General features: G+C 41.4%; 1 long non-coding RNA gene across 2 annotated transcripts in view; it reads left to right on the plus strand.

Moving 5' to 3' along the window:
* Window positions 1–205: 205 nt before the first annotated feature.
* The window catches only part of LOC132250654 (uncharacterized), a 199,075-nt gene continuing 183,361 nt past the window's right edge, over window positions 206–15,919 (plus strand). For both annotated transcript variants that reach the window (XR_009462257.1, XR_009462256.1), the window contains exon 1: window positions 206–294. This is a non-coding gene — a long non-coding RNA (uncharacterized LOC132250654). The remainder of the gene's footprint in view (window positions 295–15,919) is intronic.

The following is a 15,919-nucleotide window of genomic DNA, read 5'->3' on the forward strand; positions in this document are numbered from 1 at the left end:
ACCCCAGCTGAGGGCTGGGGCCAGGGATGGGGGTTAAACACTCCTTCCCCCTGCTCAAACTTATTGCTGGCTGCGACTGTGGCCTACAAATCCCAGACGTACCTGGAAGCAGGAAGAGGATATGATGACCAACCATACAGAATCTTGCTACTGAAATTCTGGACTACAAATCCCAGAGGCCTTGTGGGCAGCAGGAAGAGGAAGTGAACGCACAGCCAGAGAGCCATGCTCTAGTGCCTCCCAGCTTCTGGTCTGAGCCACTTCAGGACTGTGGCTGCACCTCCTGAATCAAAGGTAAATGTCTGTTCACTTCTATTTCAATTTAATCTGCGGTTTAGGCTAATCTGGAAAGACTGAATCGATTCAGCCTCAGGCTTTTTGACACTCTGTACCTAGCTGTATACTCCACCCTACTTATTGGTCTAAATGCCCATTTCTTATAAGTGTCCTTTTTGTGTTTTAGCTCACTGAAGAGTTCCCTACTAAGCCAAGCTGGTCTTCTGCCATACTTGCTAGTCTTCTTGCACATCAGAATAGTTCATTCTTGTGCCATCAGTAAGGTTTTTTAAAGTACAGCCAGCAAGCCTGGACTCCTTTCCCCCTCAAATTGGCTTCCCAGGAGATCCCGGCCCATCCCTGAGGGAGTCACAGTCTGCTTTTCTGAAGTCTAAGGTCTGTACTCTGCTCCTCTCCTTCCTTCCTTCCCTCCAAATCCTGAACTCACTCATCTTGTGGTTGCTGCTGCCCATGTTGCCATCCATTACTATATTCCCCACTAATTCTTCCCTGTTTGTGAGCAGCAGGTCAAGAAGAGCATGGCTTCTAGCTGGCCTCTCCAACACTTGCACCAGTAAGTTGTCCCAAACACTCTCCAAAACCTTCCTGGATTGCCTATGTACTTCTGTATTGCCCTCTGAGCAGATGTCAGGGTGATTGAAGTCCCGCATGAGAACCAGGGCTTGTGATTGGGACTTTGTGCTAGCTGTTTGAATAAAGCCTCATCCACCTCATTTTTGTGGTCTGGTGGTCTATAGGAGACATCCACCACAATGTCACCCTTGGTGCTCTCCCCTCTTAATGTAACCCAGACACTTTCAAGAAGCCTATCTCCAATTTCATACTGATGCTGTGAGCAGTCATACAGCTCTTTTACATAAAGAGCATCTCCTCCTGCTATTTTCCCCTGCTTGTCCTTCCTGAACAATTCATACTAGGGGTTTTCAACCTTTTTTAAGTAGTGTACCACTTTTGGTGGTGGCAGCGGCTCAACGCATAGCGGGCAGGGGGGCAGAGGAGGAGAGGGGTGCCAGTGCTCCGTGTCCCCACCCGCCCATGCATACCCCTAGCACCTTTCCAAGTACCCCGAGGGGTATGTGTACCCCCGGTTGCCAGCCCCTGATTTATACCCATCCATGACAGAGCTCCAGTCATGTGAACTATCCCACCAAGTCTCTGTTATTCCAGTCATGTCATAGTTCCATGACTTTGAGAGGACTTCCAATTCTTCCTGCTTGTTTCCCAGGCTCTGTACACCTATGTACAGACACCTGAGGCAACTAGGTGATTGCCCTACTTTATCAGAAAGAATGAGAAGGCCTCCCCTGTTGGCCGCTGCTTGTGCTTCCTCCAGGTCACCCACTTTCCAGCTTACCTCAGGGCTTTGGTGTCCATCACCCGGTGAACCTAGTTTAAAGCCCCCCTCACCAGGGTAGCGATCCTGTCTGTGAAGATGTTCTTCCCTCTTTTTGTCAGGTGGAGCCCATCTCTTCCTAGCAATCCTTCTTAGAACAACATCCTGTGGTCAAAGCAGCCAAAGCCCTGCTGCGACACCATCTGATCAGTCATGCATTGATATGCAGGATGCCTCCACCCATCTGGGACCTTTGCCTTGACCAAAAGGATCAAGGAGAACACCACCTGAACCCTTTACCCCCTGTCCCACAACTAATATTAAGCATTTGTGTCAGGAGGACTGGATTAATATTTAAACAGGACAGATGTACAGTTAAAGCCCCAGTCTCTGAAGTCATGTGATTCTGTCAGTCAGGTCTCATTTAGCACTCAGTGGTAAAGGAAAGCTTGAAAACAAACCAAATAATGGATGTAGTGAAGTTTGACAGAGTGTGCAGACAGGTTGAAACAACAGCTTTCGTAGGTATGAAGTAGTACTCAGTCTTTTTGGGACTGCTCAAAACTCACTGCTGTGAAGACCCCCACTAACCTTAGCTCAGCAAATGCTGACTTAGAGCTATGGTAAGTCCTGCATGCCTTTTACTGCTGGGTTTGCCTCTCCAGGGAATGAAGAAATGGGTCCTTGTTGACCTACCTACTGCTCCTAAAGGTGGCCTGAATGTGAAAAAGGCCCCTGCCTTTGGCTCTCTTTGTGGTGAAGGAGAGAATTCTGGTTCCTTCCCTGTTAGGTGCTAGTTACACTTTATGCTGTGAGCTGTACAAATGTTGATCGGTGTTAGTGCTAGCCTAGAGTTTGGAGCAGTCACACCTTTAGTCTAGAAACCTCTGACTGTCCCATACCTGCACAGCTGTGACTTGCCACTAGTGACACAGGGAGTGGGGGCAGGACTATGAGCTGTAGCAGTGAGTTGCCACAAGGGAGCAGGTGAGCCAGGACAGACTTCTATCGCTGCTCTTTGGTCTACTGGGATACTGGAAGACTACAATTTGTGCGGCATATCTGCGGGGAGTGGCCACACCTTACAGAAGAGGAGCTGGGTACTACAGATCTAAGATAATCCTGCCCTGGAAAGGTGTAACTTTGAGCTGCATAACAAGTGCTTAAAACCACTTGAAGGTGGTAATGTACAGACAATCCAAGGGTTAAGAGCTCCAGGAGCTACCCCAAATTATTTTGTAACAAGGGCCTTACTGTTCCCCCAGGGCAAAGGAGAGTACCCTGCAGCCATTCCAAACCTCCTTGAAGGTAGAAGCTACTGCATTCAGGGAAATGATGGAAGTCCCTGTGTCACACGTCCTTTACACCCTGGATTGCCTCAGTTCTGTGCATAAATGTGGTTGGGGTCAGAGCCATAGCTATCCAAAGATACTGCAATGCATGTAGGCACTGGGATATGAAAATATTTATGCCAGGTTCACCCCAACTCTCTTTTCTGTTTGTTTTGGAAGAGACTGTCCTGGAAATTTCTGTCTAACAGGATGTGTGAGTGAAAATGTGCATTGACATATACTTTGGGTAGGAAAAGGGTTTTTTTGTTTGGGTTTTTTAGCGTTTCATTACTCAAATCAGTTAATGGCTCAGGGTTTTGGGATGAGTCCTTTTTAAAGTAAATTGAATAAATGAAAATGATTTTGTGTTCAAATTTTGTATTAAAAAATCTCTGATCTGAAATGATTAAACAATATACATTTTTACATGCTAAGGGTAAGTTTTGCAAAGTTATGTGAACATAAATGAATTTAAATATAGAACTGAAGTAATTCATTTTTCATTAATAGGAATGATATGACACACTTCCTCTTCACCTCAACACACACACTTTCAGTGCATTGTACTATGGCCCCACATGATCTGAAAAACAGAGCTGTTGTTACAATGATACATTTCCAAATTTGATGACAAAATCAGCAATTTTGATCTGATGATTTTCAAACTCCAACCCTACATCAAGTAATGGCCGCTCTAGAAATAGTGTGCAGGAGGGTTGAGATCTATCTATCTATCTATCTATCTATCTATCTATCTATCTATATTTATGCTTTTACAATTCAATGCTAGTTATATACTTTTTTGTCAATAGGATGTATTTTAAGTGCTTTGCCATCAAAAGACAAATTATGCATGTTGTGCAACTAGATCTTCCATTTAAATTTTGCTTCGCTTTAATTCCTTTCCACCTACAAAATCCCAGCATTCAGTTTGGCAAGGCAAGAAGACCTGGAAATCAGAATCCATGCTGCTTGTAGTGGTAATTTTTAATTAGAGATTAAATTTATCTCACACTCTAGATCAAAACACTAATGAATATTGGTGAAGTTAAGATCTGAATCTAAGCTTTGTGGGTTTTTTTTGGTTCAGCCTATCTATTTCTAATTTGATTTTTTTTCCAAAAGATCAACTGGGGGACCCACCAAGAATACAAAATGCACAACTGGAAGCCAAACTTAATAAACTAACATTAAACAAATCAGAGTAAATGGCTTCACTGAAGAAAGAGACAGCAAACGAATTAGAAAATAAAACATAATGAAAGAGAAGAGTGAAAATGAAATTGAGAGGGAATAAAAACATGAGCAAGAATTGATGACTCTTTGAAATTACATATTTTTCCCTCAGGAGTCTTAGCAAAACAAAATGAATCAGCATTTGTTTGCCATTCATTTCTCAGGCAGTGGAATCAGTGGTGTGCAACATTCAGAATGAGGTCGGATTAAGTTTCATGTAAGGGAATTCCTCTGTGAATGTCCTTTGTGTTGGCTTCACACCTGCTGAGCTAGGAGAAACATAACAGCCCCTTTCATTGCTCCAGTTAAAGCCTGTCACAAGGGTGACATCATTGCTCTCTCAGACATTTTAACTTAAGGCTCTGGAGCCAGCCTTTCAAAATGCTTGACAGATAAAAATCTGAACATCTTTAACTGATTGTGTTCACTGACTTGCCAGAGTGGGTATGCAGGTACAGTAGGTTATCTGACTTGTTACAGGACTCATGCCTATGGGCTAAACAAACTTTCTCATGTTGTTTTTAGACAGAGATAGGTCTCTTGTGAAAAGTGACTTTATGCTAGTCTGGGCTCTGGCTAAACTTCTCAGATACCTTAGGGGTTTGAGTCTCAATGACAGGGAATGTATGACTTTGGCTTCTTCTCAAATCCTCAAACAAAGAGCCTCACAGATGGTCCCAGTGCAGCGCGAGCTTTCAATTTTTTGACTAAGCAAAAAAAGAAATCGTAAATGAGACTTATGAATACAGATTAACAGAACAGCATATTATTCTTTGCTCTCTCAAGACATCTTTGTTCATTGTTGTTGTTAAAACTGTGAAGAATGGGAAGAAGATTGTGTGTGTGCACGAGAGAGAGAGAGGTTAAGGTGGAACCACCCATAACATCTTACTTAGTTTTCCGATTGGGTTGAATGAAAATGAATTAATCTCTACCCTGGCATTTATTAATACAAAACATTCTTTAATCTGTGTGAATCTTGTGATAATAGAGAATTCTCTGAGTAAGACAATTTGGATCATATGGTGGGGGAGAGATTTTTTTTGTGAAGAAATTATGAACAGTTCCTTTATAGTTGGTAACAAATGAAAGCAGTAGAGACATATGCAGGGCATTACCATGATATAAATAATTATTAATAGTAATAAAATAGCAGGGGGGTAGCAAGGAGTTTACCTAAGTATATAAATTAGGCTTCAATGAAAGTTGAGCAAGTACTTGTGGAATTGTGAAATGTGTACCATACAGGTAGACTGGTATATGCAGTACCTCTGGTGAGGCTCCACAAGGGTGCAGTAATGCATTTATATGCCATGTCTAGTAAGACCGGGGCCTTGGTTTAGTGTCTCCAAAACATGATGGACTAGGAGTACCTAGGTAATCTCCAGTTCCATGGAAGTTTTCCCTAAATAAATTTTTGTTGTTTTGTTTTGTTTTGGGGGGGGAGAGTATGAATTGCTGCACTTCATGAGTATGGGATGTTTTTGTTTTTGATTGCTGATTTCACTGGGACTCAAATGTATTTGCTGGAAGAACACAGCACTGTGCAGAGATATTTTTTTCTTGTTTATGGAGGCAGGGAAATCTGTAGAAGTGCTATGATCATTTAGATGAAAAGCACTAGCTTTGGCAATTACCTGCCCACTTGCTTTGCAGATCCTGTGACAGTTGCTTTTATTTGTTAGAAATATCAGTAACCAGCAAATAAATATTTTAAACTGTTGCTTTTTTATTGTTTCAAGCACTTCAGAAGTGATTAACGTGAGATTATATTGGATTTTTTTCCTGCCCTCATATAGCCTCTAAACTTCATGATTGCAATAATGAAAACGGTATCATAATTTTGGTGCCATCCATTTCCTATTCTGTTGCTCTCAAAAACAATCACAATGAATTAAGTATGGCTGGCCCATTCTTAATCCAGTTGTCCCAGGGTGTATCGATGAATATTTTCCCATGGTAATTGTAATTTTGACTTTCAACCAAAGCAATGATGTTAAGTAAACCTCTAACTTCTTTAAAGGAACAAGAAAAGATGCAACTGAAGCAAAGTTGTAAGTTCTGTTCTCCTCTCCCTGCCTTTAAGCATTTGAAAGAGCACTACTCTGATAACCTGGAATATAATGTGTTTGATTATAGTTGATCAAATTTTTGGTAGCGCTGTACACTCCAGCACACATTGACTATACTTCTGAAAAGAAAGACAACTTTTTTTATCTGCCTAACTATTATAAGTGTAGATACCCAAGTTTTGAAAATGTTAGCTTTCTATTTTCTGTCCTTTCACTTGTGCACACAAATGATTAGGTTCTCAGCCCTTTCAGGTAAGGGGGCCTGTCCACAACTACTTTGACTGGAATGTGGTGGCATCCCTGGCTGAGAACCACTGTTGTACTCCACTTATCTCAGTGGCACTCAGCCAGATGCTGCTGCTACCAGGTTTAAACTTCCCCATGAATTTCATGCAGAGTCAGACTGGGAAGAGATGTGGCTCATGTGCATACTTCTGTATTAGGGTTCTCTGATAACTGTAAAGCAGGTAGGAGAGCCAGATTATGCTGCTACCCTTCCTGGTCTGATCCTGCATGGTATCTCCTGGAAACAGAGGTGCATGGGAGATGTGGAACTGTCCCACATGTCTCTGTTTCTGAAAGGAGCATTGGGGCAGGAGACATGAACCTGGGACCTCAGCCTGCCTGGCACAGCTACTCATCCTGGTCTGCCACCTCCTCAGCACAGCATTGGGGTAGACACTGGTGGCTAGGACACTCCAGCTGGACTAAGCCACACACCCACTCCCTGCCACTAGAGTGGCCCTTCACTGCTTCCAATATAAAACCCTGAACTGGAAGATGAAGTGTCTGGGCAATAAAGTTTAACCCTGTACCCAGGCTAATGCACCATTGGCTTGTGCTGCTACTGGTTTCCTACAGATTCTCTGGATACTTAACCCAACTTGCTAAGACCCTGAGTCTGGTCTGACCCTTGGGATATCTGACCCAATTCTGGTTTGATTTTTCTGGATACCTGACCTAGCTTACCTCCTGACCCCTTGCTCTGCCTGACCTTCTATATCTTTGACTCTGTTCCCCAAATGGATCTTTTGGCTTCCTATCTTCCCTACACTCAAACTCAGCATGCTCCCCTCAGAACTCCTTGAAAGATTTTGTTGTATAAATATAAACATTGAATGCTGATTCTGAGCTAATATAAGTTTCTATTTAGCAGACTACACCATGATCAGCTTGGTCTAAGTCTACCATACAATGGGTTTAAGTTTTAATCATGAAAGGATCTCATTTATCCAGAGGAGAATAGACTAAGAGGGAGCATAACTTAAATGGTTCAAATATTGCAATGAGTCACCATGATCATAACAATAGCAAAGCATATCACCCTTCTAGTACAAATAGGGCATAAAGCCTTTAATATTAATTATTACTTGGGAAATACGAATAATATGTTAAAATTAAAAAAAAAAAAAACCTAGTAAACTACTATGCAGCATTTAAATATTTAAGATCACATCTATATTTCTTTGCTGGGCATTAACTGACATATGAGGCAGAGACAAATCAGATTTCTTAAAGCTTTCAAATTAAGAGAAGTCGCTTCCAGTGCCTTTTCAATCACCCTACCCCCACAAGCTTAGTGTGATAGCCAACAAAAATTACTTAGCAAGTCTGTGCTAGCCTGGCAGCTGCTACCAAATCTTACACACTCTAGGGTTTTCTCAAGGTCAAAGGCTTGTAATGCAATCTGAAGTATCTCTGTTCAAGGGAAGATTTGGGAGCATGTCAGATTTGAAGAATGCAGTTTCTTAGTCGAGACATCAAACCATTCTGAATACCCTTTAATCTGATGAGCTAGAGCAAATGCTTGGGGGAGGAAACCAAATTTGTTGCCAGGAATCTAAATGAAGGTCTATAAACACCACCTGATGAAGAAATGATACACGCGTGGTAGAGTAAGGAGTTAGTGATTCCAAGGCAAAGGACAAGCTGGAAAAGTCAGGGCTCAAAGATGAGCAGAATCTTTGAATTAAAACTAGGAATATCACTGAAATATGCAACTTGGATGTATTAAGTGTGCAGGTGACCTAGTGAAAAAAGGTGTTATTTCGATAATTATTTTGTGTTGGAGAGAGGAAAAAAATCTTCAAAACTAAGCGTGAAAGCTTTGTGAAATTGTAACTGCAAACTCAGGTTTGGCTTTTTTGTACACAGTGGATGTACCTACACTTGCATTAATGTGCCATTGCTACTGCACATTAAGTTTAGTACTTCTAATGTGAGGTACTGCATAAATGTGCAATAGCCAATGTTAATATGGCAGCAGCGCATGGTCTTTTTGTGATACTTAATGCACAGTAGACCAATTCTACTGCTCATTAGCATGGTTTTTGCTGTGATGTGCTAATGCATGGTAGAATGTCTACTGCACGTTAAGCATCTCATGTAAATGCATCTACTATGTCAAAGCCCAGCACCTAAATTTGTGAAAGTTTGGATTGCATCTGGGCTTTGCAGCTGCTTGGGCCTTTTCTAGTAAATGTAAGCATATCTACTGTCTACTGCATATGAATTATTCTCTATTGTCTCTTACCACGTATTTTCAGAGAAAGCATGAATAAAGCGGCTGTGATTATTCACTCTATGTTTAGAAATAGATTAAATGTGTAGATATATAGTAGCAGTCAGATGGAATACAGTATTTAGTGTCCAATGTAATTTCATAAATGGAAACAGATATCAGCGCAAGCAAAACCTCATCAGATTATAAAGCTTTGTTTAACTGCTTTAGTGCTCTTATGGATGGTATATCTCTGTGTTCTATTGGAATTAATGGACCAGTCTCCCATATCATGTTTCCATGAATAAAAGAACACAATTGAATTGAATGCATTAGTGGGAGGCATTAATAGCAATTAGCATTTTAATATGAATGCTATAACATAAGACCATTGATTGCTTGACTGATAACTGCAGCATTCACATCCAAAAGACATTCTGCACCTGTTGATCTCAAGACAATGAAAGCCCTTAGCAATTCAGCCTTGATGACAAAACAGAAGAACTACAGTGTGTGCAAACTGCTCTGAATTGATGGCAATAATGTCTGTTCAGCAGCAAGACAAGCCCCTTGACTTTTGAGGTGACGCTTTGGCTTGAGTTGCATGAGTAATGTTAATCTGAAAGTAAGTGTTACAGTTTATGTTATTCTCTGGGGCAATGTAAGAAAAAAACGCATCTTTGTTATGAGAAATCCTGGAATGAATTCTATAAAATGAATACTCATATAATGTAATTAGGATCAGGACAGTTGGGCTGTTTTTTGGGTGGTGGGACGGGGGTGTCATTTTTCCTGTGTATTTTCCAACACTTGATTTATCAAGTGTAAAAAAAAAAAAAAACAAAAAACAAAAAAAACCCCAAAATATATATATATTACACTTCAACTACTGAATTTACTTAGTTGCTCAGCCAGCCACTTACTTTTTCTAATAATGTCATTTTTGATTCATGTTCTTCTGTCCACGTTGCTGAAATGAAAAGTTAACCACTGTGTATTGGCTATTGAATGCGCCTCTATCAAAGTTTTAGGCTTTGCTATTTTGCAAGATTATAAAAACAACTGTAGAAAAAGACTTATGCTGAAAACTGTTTCTATCAGTTTCACAAATATTTAGTAATTTCTCCTTAAATCTATTGTCCTCCTTCAGCAAAAGGTAACCTTTTTAGGTGAGGAAAAAATTGGCTTGTGAAATTCAGTGTCTTTTATGTTGGGCCCCAGAATGGAAAATTTGTGATAACTTTCTGGGTAAGTTGTGCCATGGCTTTGCCCTACTTGATGACAATGTTGAAAATTACCAATAATTTATAAAGTCTTTGGGTGGTTTTGCATGGTAAAACTTGTGAAGATAAAAATAGGTTTCTTACCAGCACTAACTATGATCAGTGATTTGACTAGAAAAGGGTGTGAAAAAGAACTTGGGATATATACTTGAGTATAGTGTGTTAATTTCTATACATATGGAACATATGGCTATAAGTGATAGATCTTAATAGGCATATGGTACTCGGGTACATTTTCAATTTCATTGGTAAAGATTTTTTTTTGTTGATTCTTTCCCTTCCCCACTGCTCCCAAGAACCCCACCTGAAAGTAACACACGGCCACTGTGAAAAATAATATAATTTACATTGGTCAATTAATTGATGGGTGATGTATGAGAGGGAACTACTTAAATATATATTCCAGGTTGGAATATGGACGGAAATTGAATTGGTACCCTTATGCTGAATTCACTTATAGTTGCCTTTGAAGAACTTTTATATATATATTTCATTTGGTGTTAATTTATTTTTCTAAGTAAAGGTCATGAATGTCTGAGTAAATGTTTCTAGCATTGCATTGCTGATTCTTGAAATCTTGTATCTCTCTATTCCGCCTATGCATTGCCTAGAACTTATTATATTACTACAATCACTTATCATAATTTGTTTGACTGTGTTTATGTATGTACGGTGCGTTAGGTCTCTTCCACAAGAAAAGAACCAATCCAGCCTTACTCAAGAGAGATATGAGTAAACAGCTTTTAAGTAAGGAGAAGAAAAAATATTCAGTGAGCACAATGGTTCATTTGATTGCATAGGTATTGGTTCTAGCAGTATTTCCTACTTTTGATATAAGAAATATGTTTGTAAGGGATGATGACGAGAATTACATATTAAAATAAAATAATATTTTAAAGTTCTTCAGGAAAAAGGAAAAAGCTCAGACATGTGGAAAAGTTGAAGTAGCATGGTGAAGATAACAGCATATGTAGTCTAAAGATTTTAATGTACATGTAAAAAGGGTAAATGTGAAGATGCCCCCCTTACAGGCCATTGAACATAGAGTTCCATTTTCTTGTGTACAATATGCCCCAGAGTAAGTTATGCAACTTCGCTTTGAGAGGCAGAATGAACTGTAGTAAATAACTGAGTAGCAGCAGCTAGAGAGTTAAGCCTGCTCATTGCTCTGCTTCCTATGTGTCTTATGTAGATTTTTGCTTTCAGCTGTTAGGTGGCAAAAACTGCTCTTACTGTATTTCCTCACATATAGTGCACACTTTACTTCCCAGCAATTGTTGCGGGGCAGGGGGGGGTTGGGGGGTGGGCAGATGTTTCGGGGGGGTTGTAAAGAAGTGTGTGCTATACGTGGGGAAAATATGGTAACTCTTCCCCTCCACCCCTTACTTAAGACTGAAATAGTCTTCTTATACAATGGCCACAAACTTGTTGCCCTTATTTCAGATTATCTGTTTCAAAGTTTATACTGCTCCTCTTGTTCCCAAGGTAGTGAACTGAAGCTGCTTTCAAAAAAGGCAGTATAGGAGACCCTCACCATTCACAGGGAATACGTTCTTGAGATCCCCATGAATGGCAAAATCTGTGAATATGGCATTGCATTCATGAACATCATGACTGCAGTGCCCCCGGTGACTGTGGGGGAGCATGGCTGTGCTGGTGATGGTGGGAGCCTGGCAGTGGCAAGCACAGAGCTCCTGAGGAGCTCCTGTAAGTGTATTTAAGATGCAGGTTCGGCATTCGCGAATATTTGAAATAGCGAATGCCAAACCCACGATTAGTGAGGGTTTCCTATACATTCTTTCTCTCGGGAAGTGAAAACGAAAATCATAAGGTTCTGATGAATAAAGGTGAAATCCATCTTTGCTACTGGCAGCTTGTGGGGTCAGTCAAGAGAGAGATAGATTATAGCCATAAAAAAATTATTTATGACCAGCTTTCTGAAGAAAGAAATTGCAAGGTTTGAATAATCAAGGCAAAGCCAATTTTCCAGTCAGTTTTAGCTAAGTGAAAAATTTGTAGACAGTGCATTATTCTGATAAAATGATTCGGGAGAAAGAAAATGCAATGATTTGGGGCCCTTAATTCCTTAAAGGATCTATTTTTAAATTTTAATAAGTAAACAAACTAATTAACTTATATGAAATTTCTGAGAACTTACTATAATAAAGAATAAGGCCCCTTCTACATGTTATATCTATAGTACAATTATGATGTTAATTGCACAATACATTTAGACTGGCTACATATGCAAATTAACTATCTCACCTTAAAAATGTCCAACCAGCTATAAAGTTAGTGCTCTGGAATGTGTAATAAATGTATAGCTGGTTTCTATTAGGCCTGTGCCTAATAGAAACTGAATCAAATACTTCCCTATTTGATTCAGATTCGACTGATTCAGAGGACAGGGATTTGATTCAAGATTCAGATTGCTGTTCTGAATTGATTCAGCCAAATAAGCTTTGGAAGATTCGGCGCTGATTCGGTGAGTCAGCCATAGACTATAATGGGGAATCACTGAAATACCTATTACTTTGTCATGTTTTGGCAGATTTAGATGAAAATAGCAGGGATGGTAGCCCCTGCTGAGGCCACAAAGCCTGCCAGGTTTCAAGGAGATAGGTGCAGGGGTTTCTGGGAAACTGCACCTCAAACTGCTGACAAGCAAAACTCATGACGTGTGAATGTGTGTGTGTGTGTGTGTGTGTGTGTTAAGGCACAGTGGGATGAAAACAGCAGGGATGGTGGCCTGTAACAGGGGACCTTCCTGGTGCTCAGGCAGAAACGGATCACAAAATGGACAGAAAGGCTGCAGACAGTGTCTTATATGCTGCTTCTATGTCCCTCCCCAAGAGCACTGTGACTGGAAGGGGACTCAGGGAAAGATCACAATCACCAGCCAGCTACCGATGTCAGTCCCTCCCCCCCTTCTTCCCCTCCCTCTTCTCAGTTTCTGCTCCCCTGAAAGACTGCCTTCTGAATCTTTTTTTTAAATCTTTTCCAAATCAATTCCGAGCCTCTGAATTGATTTGGTCTCCCAATTCTATTCGGTGATTCATCTGCTGAATCAGGCCAAATCTTCTCCGAATTGAATCGGTGACTGAAGCTTCTCTCACAGTTTTAATTTGTACGTGTAGGCAGTCTTCAGCTGGGAGACCGCAGCCGCTGTGATCTCCCAAGTGCTAGGGAGCACAATGCATCCCTGGTGCTGGGAGATGGCAGCCGATGTAGTCTCCCAGCCGCAGAATTGTGGGAGTACTCCATGTGTGCTGTGGCTGAAAGACTGCAGCAGAGCCCCATGGTTATAGAGACTGAGAGTTGTTTACCTGATGAGGCTCTTGGTCACAAGGTCACAACTGTAAGAAGGTCACAATTGTAAGAATGGGGCTAAGGCACTGGACTTGGAATGCCTTTGCATCGTTCTGGTTCTGGAAAGCCTTTTTGAGGTATATTGATGAAAAATGCTGTATAAGAGCTGGCTGATATTTTGTATGCTAGTGACACAGGTTAGCCAGGGAACTGCTAGTATCCCTTTCTTTCCCAGATGAAGAAAATAATAGGAAACTTTAAACAGCACAGATTGCTTAGGTAGTGGAGGGAGTCAGGAACCTGATAAGTAAGGAAAAGCTGATGTTTGAGAATCATCTACATTGTTTTAAAATATTTATTTGTTGACATTTTAAACCAAAAACCTCCACACCTTCATTGCACAGTTAGTCTACCAGTGTATAGAAACATTAAACTTTCAATAGTAACAAGAAGGCACATACAATAACTGCATCATTTATGCTGGGAAGCTATTTCTTTGTAACATATGTTGGGAGTGGATGGTCATTCTTTCCTTGTCCCAGTTCACTGCACATGAGCTGAGCTTTAGCATGTCTCATTATTTGTCTTTATTCTTGATGCTAGTTCTTCTTTTTTACTTGTTTCTGGCCATCAGTGTTGCGTTCATAGTTTTCTTCCATGCGTCATTGTTTGCCACGTGTCTGCTTGCTATTTGTTATCTTTCTTCATTCATCTCTGTTCACAGTATGCCCTTCTAGAATTGTGTTTCTTTGTCTACTCTCATTTTACATGTACATTGAGTGTACACTGCCTTGTCTCCATTCATCTTTATTCATTGCACGTGGGTTTGGCATTCATAACTTTTCTCTTCTACATCCTGTTTCTTTTTTTTTCACCAGTGCTTATTCACTCAGTTATTTCAAACTCCACCTGTTGTCAGAATATTGCTGAGTAATAACTTTGTGGTATTAAAATTTTAGTAAAACACTGCATATTTAGATTAAATCAGTTTAGAGAGGTTTATTCATTTGTAAATGAGAACATTTTCATGTACCCAAGTGTAAGATCTATGGATCTCATATACTGGGTTATTTTGTTTGTTTTGTTTTATCATTAGATAACATGTTTATTTTAATACCCAGAGACTTCCGCCAGAACAGTGGCTGATTGTGGTGTGTACACACACACACACACACACACACACACACACACACACACACACACACACTCTCGGATGTAAAAAAAGATTCCTACTACTGAGTAACTCTTCTCTATAGGCCCTTTTAATGTAAACTATTATTTTCTAGCAAATTGCCCATCAGATTTGAGGTGGGGTGGGGGAGGACAGAGGCCTGTGTCCCTTCTACCCTGCTTCAGGCCAGGGCTGGGGCCAGGGCTGCTCCCTGCCTCCCTACCGCTGCTTCAGGCCATGGCCAGAGCTGGGGCATGGGCCATTCCCCTCTGTCCTCCTGCCACTTCAGGCTGGGGCCTGGGCCCCTCCCTGCCTCCCCCCCACCACTTTAGGCCAGGGTCATTCCCCCACTTCCCCACCACCACTTCAGGCTGGGGCTGGGGCCTGGGCTGCTCCCCACCTCCCCCCTGCCACTTTGGGCTGGGGCTGGGGCTGTTCCCACCCCCCCCTCCACCCCACTTCTTCGGGCCAGGGCCAGGGCCAAAAACACTCCCTGCCTCCACCCCCTGCTTCAGGCTGGGAATGGAGCTGTAGCCAGGGCCACTCTATGCCTCCCCCCTCCCCCTCCCCCCTGCTTCAGGCCAGGGCCCACCACCACAGTGACAGTCATGGTTGCAATGGGACACAGCCATCAATAACCCCTTCCCCTTCTTGCTCCCCTGTCTCCCCTTTTCTCCACCACCTCCCCTCCCTGCCAGCTGTTGGGGGGGGGGGGCATCGGCCCCTAGCTCCAAGGAGCAGACCCCCCTCTCCATCCCCTCCATTATGGTGGTGCTCTGGTCCCCATCATATCCCTCTGTCTCCAAGGCCCCTCAGTCACCACTGTCATGGCGGTGCTCCACTGTCCATCCCTGTCTGTGAAGGGCACTCTGATTGACTGCTGAGACACCCAGTCAGAGCACATAGTGTTGCAGACAGACTTAGGCTTTTATAATATTAGAATTCTCCTATAAGATATTTCAAGGGCTGTATATCTTGCTATTATGATAGATGTAATATTGGAGAGGGGAGAAAACTCTCCAAATGTTAAGTTTTTAAAATATCATATTTTCTAGAATGCATCTTTAAAAAAACAGTTGTTGGAAATTGTGGCACATATTATAAGAAGAGCTTACAGGAACAGCAACTTTGTCACTTAGGCTTCTGCCAGACAAAAGCAAAAATAAGTTGTCAGAGAGTAAAACGATGAGCAGGCTTGGCTCCTTAGCTGCTGCTATGCAGTTATTTTTCTTCATTCTACCTTTCAAAGAAGAGGTTTGTTGGTTGTATATGAGAATATACAGTGCCAATAATGTTTAAAACTATGCAATGTAAAACTTACACAAGCTAGGCAAAAGACATGCAAGTTACTGTAAGCTACGAAAAACTTATGATGATGTAGTTACAT

This window comes from Alligator mississippiensis, chromosome 5, assembly GCF_030867095.1.
Source record: "Alligator mississippiensis isolate rAllMis1 chromosome 5, rAllMis1, whole genome shotgun sequence".
Lineage (NCBI taxonomy): Eukaryota > Metazoa > Chordata > Crocodylia > Alligatoridae > Alligator > Alligator mississippiensis.